Below are 6,303 nucleotides of genomic sequence, written 5' to 3'. Positions count from 1 at the left end.
TTAATTTAGCCACTTAAATTCAATTGTAATAAACAGGGTGGACGTTTTAATAGAGGAGAAAAATTCTCGGTCATTTCCCCGTTTTCAAACATTTTTCACGGTCAATGAAATTTAAAAAATCGAGCTCTATTCTAATATTTTTTTTTCATTTAAAGCAATAAACAATAAACAACAAATTAAAGCATTCAAAGTGCAACTATTGAATTTTAAACTTTTAAAATAAAATTTTTTAAGTTTGTCAATTAAAAAATTGTGCACTCAAACGCTTAATATTTTACACGTATAAAACGGTAGGTACTAATACTTTTAAATTGAACAATTTTAAATGAAATGCAGACAAACTGCAAAATTAGAACTATTATCAATTATAGAGTTCAAAGATTGAGATTAAGTTCCAAAAATATAAATCCACGTTAACATTTTCAAAACTTTAAATAAAAGAATCAAGCAGTGAACTTTTAAAAATTTAAAAATTATATTATTTTCAGTAATTTTAAGGTAGACACATTAAAAATTGAAAAACAACTTTTTTTAACGTAGCAGTTCTTAAATTAGAAGTTAAATTATTTTAATTTCAAATAGTTTAAGCATCCTTGAAAAACTTAAAAATTTTATTTCAAAGCCTTGAGAAATCTAGAAGAACTTTAAAATATATTTTTAAATGAATTGAATTTTTTCTGCAACTTTTAGAAAATTATGCAAATTGAAAAAAATATCCTAAAATTTGAATTTATAAATAGCAATAGAACACTTAATATTTCAAGACAAAATTTGAGTAATTTTAAGATTATTATTATTCAGATTTCAAAAAAAAAATACAATGTTTTTAAGAATTTTGAGGCTTCAAAAGAATAAAAAAAATGTTCCTAGGAAGATTGAAAATGGTTTTTCATTTTGAAAAATTATTGTAACAGAAAATTTCAAAATACTTAGAGATTTCCAAAATTATCCAAAAAGTACCTGGAAGATTTTAAGGATTTTTTAAAATTTTCCGGATTTTCGAAAAATTGTATTCATTTAAAAATGTGTTTAGAAATTCTGGAAGAAATTTCCACATACTTCGTTTGAATTACTTGACATCATATTAAGTTTTAAATTAATTTTGAATGTTTTCAACACTTCTAAATATCTCTTAAAATTATTCAAATTTTTTCAACAAATAATAAGTGTTCAATTGTTATTTATACATCAAAATTGAACAATTTCACTTACAAATTAAACATTTTTAAGGTAGAACAATTAAAATTGTAACGCTAAAAGTTTAAAAGTTCTTCGAAATTCTAGAGACTCAAAGCTTCTGTGTAGAACAATTAAGTTTCAAATTGTTTACTTTCATATATTTGGTTTTAATTTATTCATCTTAAATGGACAGTAAAATATTGCGATTATATGAAATGCCATATGAAATATTCCGACCATATGATTATGGAGTTATTTTTAAGTTGGGAATAGTTTATAAGTTTCAAACGCACGTTTGCATTTTTTAAGGCAAAAAAAATAATATATTAACAAATTTACTTATTAAATTTATTATAAAAAATAATATAAGGTAAGACCTAAAACTTTGAATTAAAAATATTTTATTAATAAATCATTGAAATATTTATTTTAAAATAAAATTATCGGAGTAAATGATATATTAATTCCAATACTTATTAAGACTTTCAAATTGAAACAGTTACAGTTTTAGGCCACCTCTTTTTAATATCTGAATGAATTCTCTTAATTTTAATTATAAAAGAGTTACAACAATTTCTCTTTAAAAGGTTGATTTTTTTTATATTCTGTACAAAATATGCCCAAAGTGAAGCCAATTTGTCTTGCTTTTAAGTAGATATTGCAAAAATAGTGTACAGTTTAATTTTTTTTCAAATTTTAAATAACTTTCGAATTAATAAACATTTTTCAATGTTCTTGGGCTCATCTTGAAGCTATTTTTTTATTGTGTTACAACAGTTTACGGGCATGAATTGTAAAAAATTTCTGTTCGAATTGCAAGAACTTGAAGTTGCAATAAAAAAATTGGAAAATTTTGAAAACATCTTATATGTAAGCCAATCTGAATAAAAGTTACATAAACATGTATTCTGAGGAAATTACATAGAGACTTCATGATTATATGTTTCATATATTTTACAAAAATATTTTTGTTACCAAAAATAATATTGCAATTTTTCCAACATTTTTGTTATAACTTCAAGTTCTTGCAATTCAAAAAGAAAATTTTTACGCTAAATACCCGTAAGCTGTTCTGATACGGTAAAAAAAATCTTGAAAATAAGCGCAAGAATATTGAAAAATGTTGACTGTTTCGGAAGTTATTGAAAATTTAAGAAAACATTGAAATTTACACTATTTTAGCAATATCTACTTAAAAACTAGACAAATTGACTTCACTCTGAGCTTATTTTATACAGAATTTCGAAAACAAACTTCTAAAAAGAAATTTGTTTAGCTCTTGTATAATTAAAATTAAGAGAATTTATTCTGTCAAGTGAAAAAAAAGTATTCTGTAATCATAATCATATTATTTTTTTAATACTTCAAGATCAATTATAGTCGAACTCTTCATGCAAAGATTAGGATTACATTTAAAAATAACAATAACCTAAAAAAGTCTGAACTTTTTAACGAAGTTTAAATAAAACTTTTAGATCGTAAGAACTAATAAAATTGTCTATATTAAAATCTATAAAAATTTTATCAGTTCACGAATTTCTTCTTCAATTACTTCCAGTTCTTTTTGCTTTTCTCATTGAACCTTCCATTTCTTCTCATTTAATTCGTACACTTTTTTTCTAACATTTGCCTCTTCCTTAAATTTTCTTTTCCAATTTTCGAATATATAATTCGCTATAAAATACTAAATTATTAAGACTTTCAAATAGACCATCAAAAAGGTTCCAGTCATTTTTTTCAAAATTCCATGAACTCCAGATTTTCCAGTCATTTTCTTTATATTCCATGACTTTTCCAGGCCTTTCAGGTCTTCTAGGGCTTGTAGCAACCCTAAATATATTTTTTTATTTGTGCCAAAAATCAGGGATAATTTTTATACCAAAAGAAATTCTTTGCAGGGGTGGAGTTTCATAAAAAGAAATAAGGATTTCCTTGAACAGCCTATTGGGTACAGAAAAGTCGTTAAAAAATGAACAAGATTAAGAAACGCAATAAATATTGCAATAAATATTGATATGCAAAACCATTCACTTTTTCCTTGTATTAAATTTAGATATAATTAAATTTCCAACATTGAAGATATTCAAATTTATAAGCTTTTCTATAAAAAAAATAAAGTTTGAGATTCAAAACACAAAATATGGAAGCTTATTACTTTTAAAAAAGTTAATAAATAATTGTCGGTTGGCAATTTTTCATTCACTCTGGATCATATTTGGAGAAGAATAAAACAAATCTTCATTCAAATTCGATTTTTCAATTCGCTTAATGATTTAAAATCATAGAGCTTTTCAATTTCAGATCTTCATATTTTCAACATTATTACAAATATTCTATCTATCGATTCCTTTTTGTGATCCAAATTGGTGTTTTTAATATTGCAGATTTTCTTCTTAAGTAAATCAATCGTAGATAATTATTTTATTTAATGAGCGTTCAAATTAACACCATTTTTATTTGAGTTAATTATAACATAGACATTATATAAACATTATTTGGAGCAGAAATCTTTTTTTTCTATTAATTATAATTTCATCTTAAATACAATATTTCATTCATGCTTTCGAATAAAACAAAATAAATATAGATACCGTTTAACTACAAAATTATACTAATTCAATCAATCAAATTTGAATAATTCTTCAAAATTCGTAACTTTAGTTGATTCTCCATTTTCACTAAACTTTTTTTTAAATATGAATTAAGTTACAATCTATACTTTCTTCAAATTGTTTTTTCCTTTAAGTTTAGAATTGAAAAAGATTAGAATTATTTATTTGATTTCCGGCTTTGAAATGTGCAATTTTGATTTGGCTAGTTTTTAATTTTGCTCTTTTTAGAAAGGTTGCTTTTAATTTAAAGATTCCTTAAATTTAGAATTGCTAAAAGATTTTTATTTTTCAGCTACATATTTATATAAATGAATGTATGGTATGGGTGTTTAAAGGCAAAAGGACATAATTTTCCTTTTGAATATTCTTTCAATTATGCTGCCAGTGGCGCGATATGAAAATAATAAAAATCTACAGTGATCATTTGTTTATACAATTTGATTTAAAAATGAAGATATAATATCTAGTAACAGATTTTAATTTTTTAGTAAACTATACATCGTTCGCAACATAATTTAACGAGAGTTAGGAGAACAAATTATTTCCATTTATCTTTATACGTCCATATTGGTAAATTATTCGTATAATTTTTATAAGATCATCCCTTCACATCAATAGTGACAAAGTTTGATTGCTAAACGTATTTCTCAAAACAAGTTGAGGAGAATTAATAGAAAAAAACTATTTGTATCTGCCTTAAAGTATCCACGCTGGACATTTGTATATCAAATTGAAAATGATATCAAACAGCTAATTATAAAAAATCACTAATATTTTTTTCGTGATTTACATAATATTTATAATTTTCAAAAATCTGGTAAAATTTCAATATTTTCAGTTTTTCTGGGGCAAAATCTCAACTTTATAAATCTCAAAGAACTAAAATAATTTTTACAAGCTTTTCAAACTATAAAATTTATTTGAACATGGACTTTATCAAAGTCAAAATATACCTAAAAAACGACTTTGACTATTAAAATAGACAAACCCTAAATTTAATCAGTATTTAAAAAATCTTAATTCTCAGCGTTTTACCAAAATATATATAAATATATATAAATATATATAAAAATATATATAAATATTCCAATATCTTTAGTTGTCCAGGATAAGTAACATTTCTAGAATCCTAAAATAAAAAACAAAAATTTTTAAAAGTTTTGCAGGTATATTACGAAAACAAATTAATATTAGCCATTTTTTCAAAAGTCTAATAATTTCCATAATTTTTTAATTCATTTTTGATCCGCCGAACCTCAAAATATTGATTCATCTTTTTCAAATTTCAAATTTTACACATATTAACAAATAAATTAATGAAAGAACTACTTCTAGATTAAAAATACTTGAAGACTGTATATTAAACATTTTTTTTAAGTACAAAGTAATTGTTAATGATATAAACAAATGCATATGTTAGCTGTTTTGCGCACCAAAAAGTTTGTTCTTTAAACAAAATTTATCAAAGTTTGTCCGCAAAAAAATAATATGTACGAGTTTTTGAATATGATAACAATTTTTAATTGTTTATATAAATTCGATAAAAGAATTCACTTTTTCTTCCATTTTTCAACCGGCAGATCTCGATTTTTCAAGTGAATCAATTTTAAATTTCTTAGGAATATCTCTCGTTTATGAAAATTTACCAAACAGCAATAAACGTTTATTTTATAAACATTTCTATGCGCGAATTCTTAGAAAGGGCCTTATTTTTTATGAGACTTCGTCAGGCGACAATAATTATTATTTATTTAAACAAATTTGATAAATTATCACAGACTCACATCAATTTCCTTTTTTAACTAGCATATTTCACTTTTTCAGCAGAATTAGCTTGGAATGCCTTCAAAAAATCTTTCCCTCAAGATTTTTGATCAAAGAACAATGATTTTTCAAATTGTTAAAAAAAAATTATTTCAAAAAATTCACAAATTGACAACAAATGGACGTCTTTTTTTACGAAATTGATTGCCAATTGCTGAGGAAGGACCCTATTTATTAGGAGACTTGATCAGGCGAAATAAATTGTTACTTAATTAAATAAATTTTATAAAGAAATACAGATTTTCATCGATTTCGTAAAAAAAAGACATCCATTTGTTAACACTTATTGTTTGCTAATCAATTGTTATAAGCGAAGCACTTTTCCGAGTAATTTAAAATTGATTCGGTTAAAAAAAATCTGCTGGTTGAAAATTGACGAAAATCTTTATTTGTTTATCATATTTATTTAAATTAAGAAGAAATATTTTCACCTGCCATCATTATGGCTTGATAAAATATCATAAGCAAAGAACTTTTCCAATTTATTTTAAGCTTATTCGTTGTAAAAAAAAGCAAAATATGCTATTTGAAAATTGCGAAAATCCATATTTATTAATCAAAATTTGAACAATTAAAAAGTGTTATCAGATATTACAAAATCGTACATATTATTTATTGCGGATAAATTTATGATCAATTTTGTTAGGGAACCGAGGTATGCATTTTTTAAATTAACCTGTTCAAATAA

The 6,303-nt window shown here is 23.7% G+C and overlaps 1 protein-coding gene across 1 annotated transcript in view; it reads left to right on the top strand.

Moving 5' to 3' along the window:
- LOC117175284 (melanoma-associated antigen C1-like) overlaps positions 1-6,303 on the top strand; it is an 8,932-nt gene that overhangs the window by 2,183 nt on the left and 446 nt on the right. The gene's annotated exons all lie outside the window — the stretch shown is intronic.

The sequence above is a fragment of the Belonocnema kinseyi genome, chromosome 6, assembly GCF_010883055.1.
Source record: "Belonocnema kinseyi isolate 2016_QV_RU_SX_M_011 chromosome 6, B_treatae_v1, whole genome shotgun sequence".
In the NCBI taxonomy this organism is placed as follows: domain Eukaryota; kingdom Metazoa; phylum Arthropoda; class Insecta; order Hymenoptera; family Cynipidae; genus Belonocnema; species Belonocnema kinseyi.
Note: the sequence above shows the minus strand (reverse complement) of the source record. Positions and strands in the feature narration are given on the sequence as shown.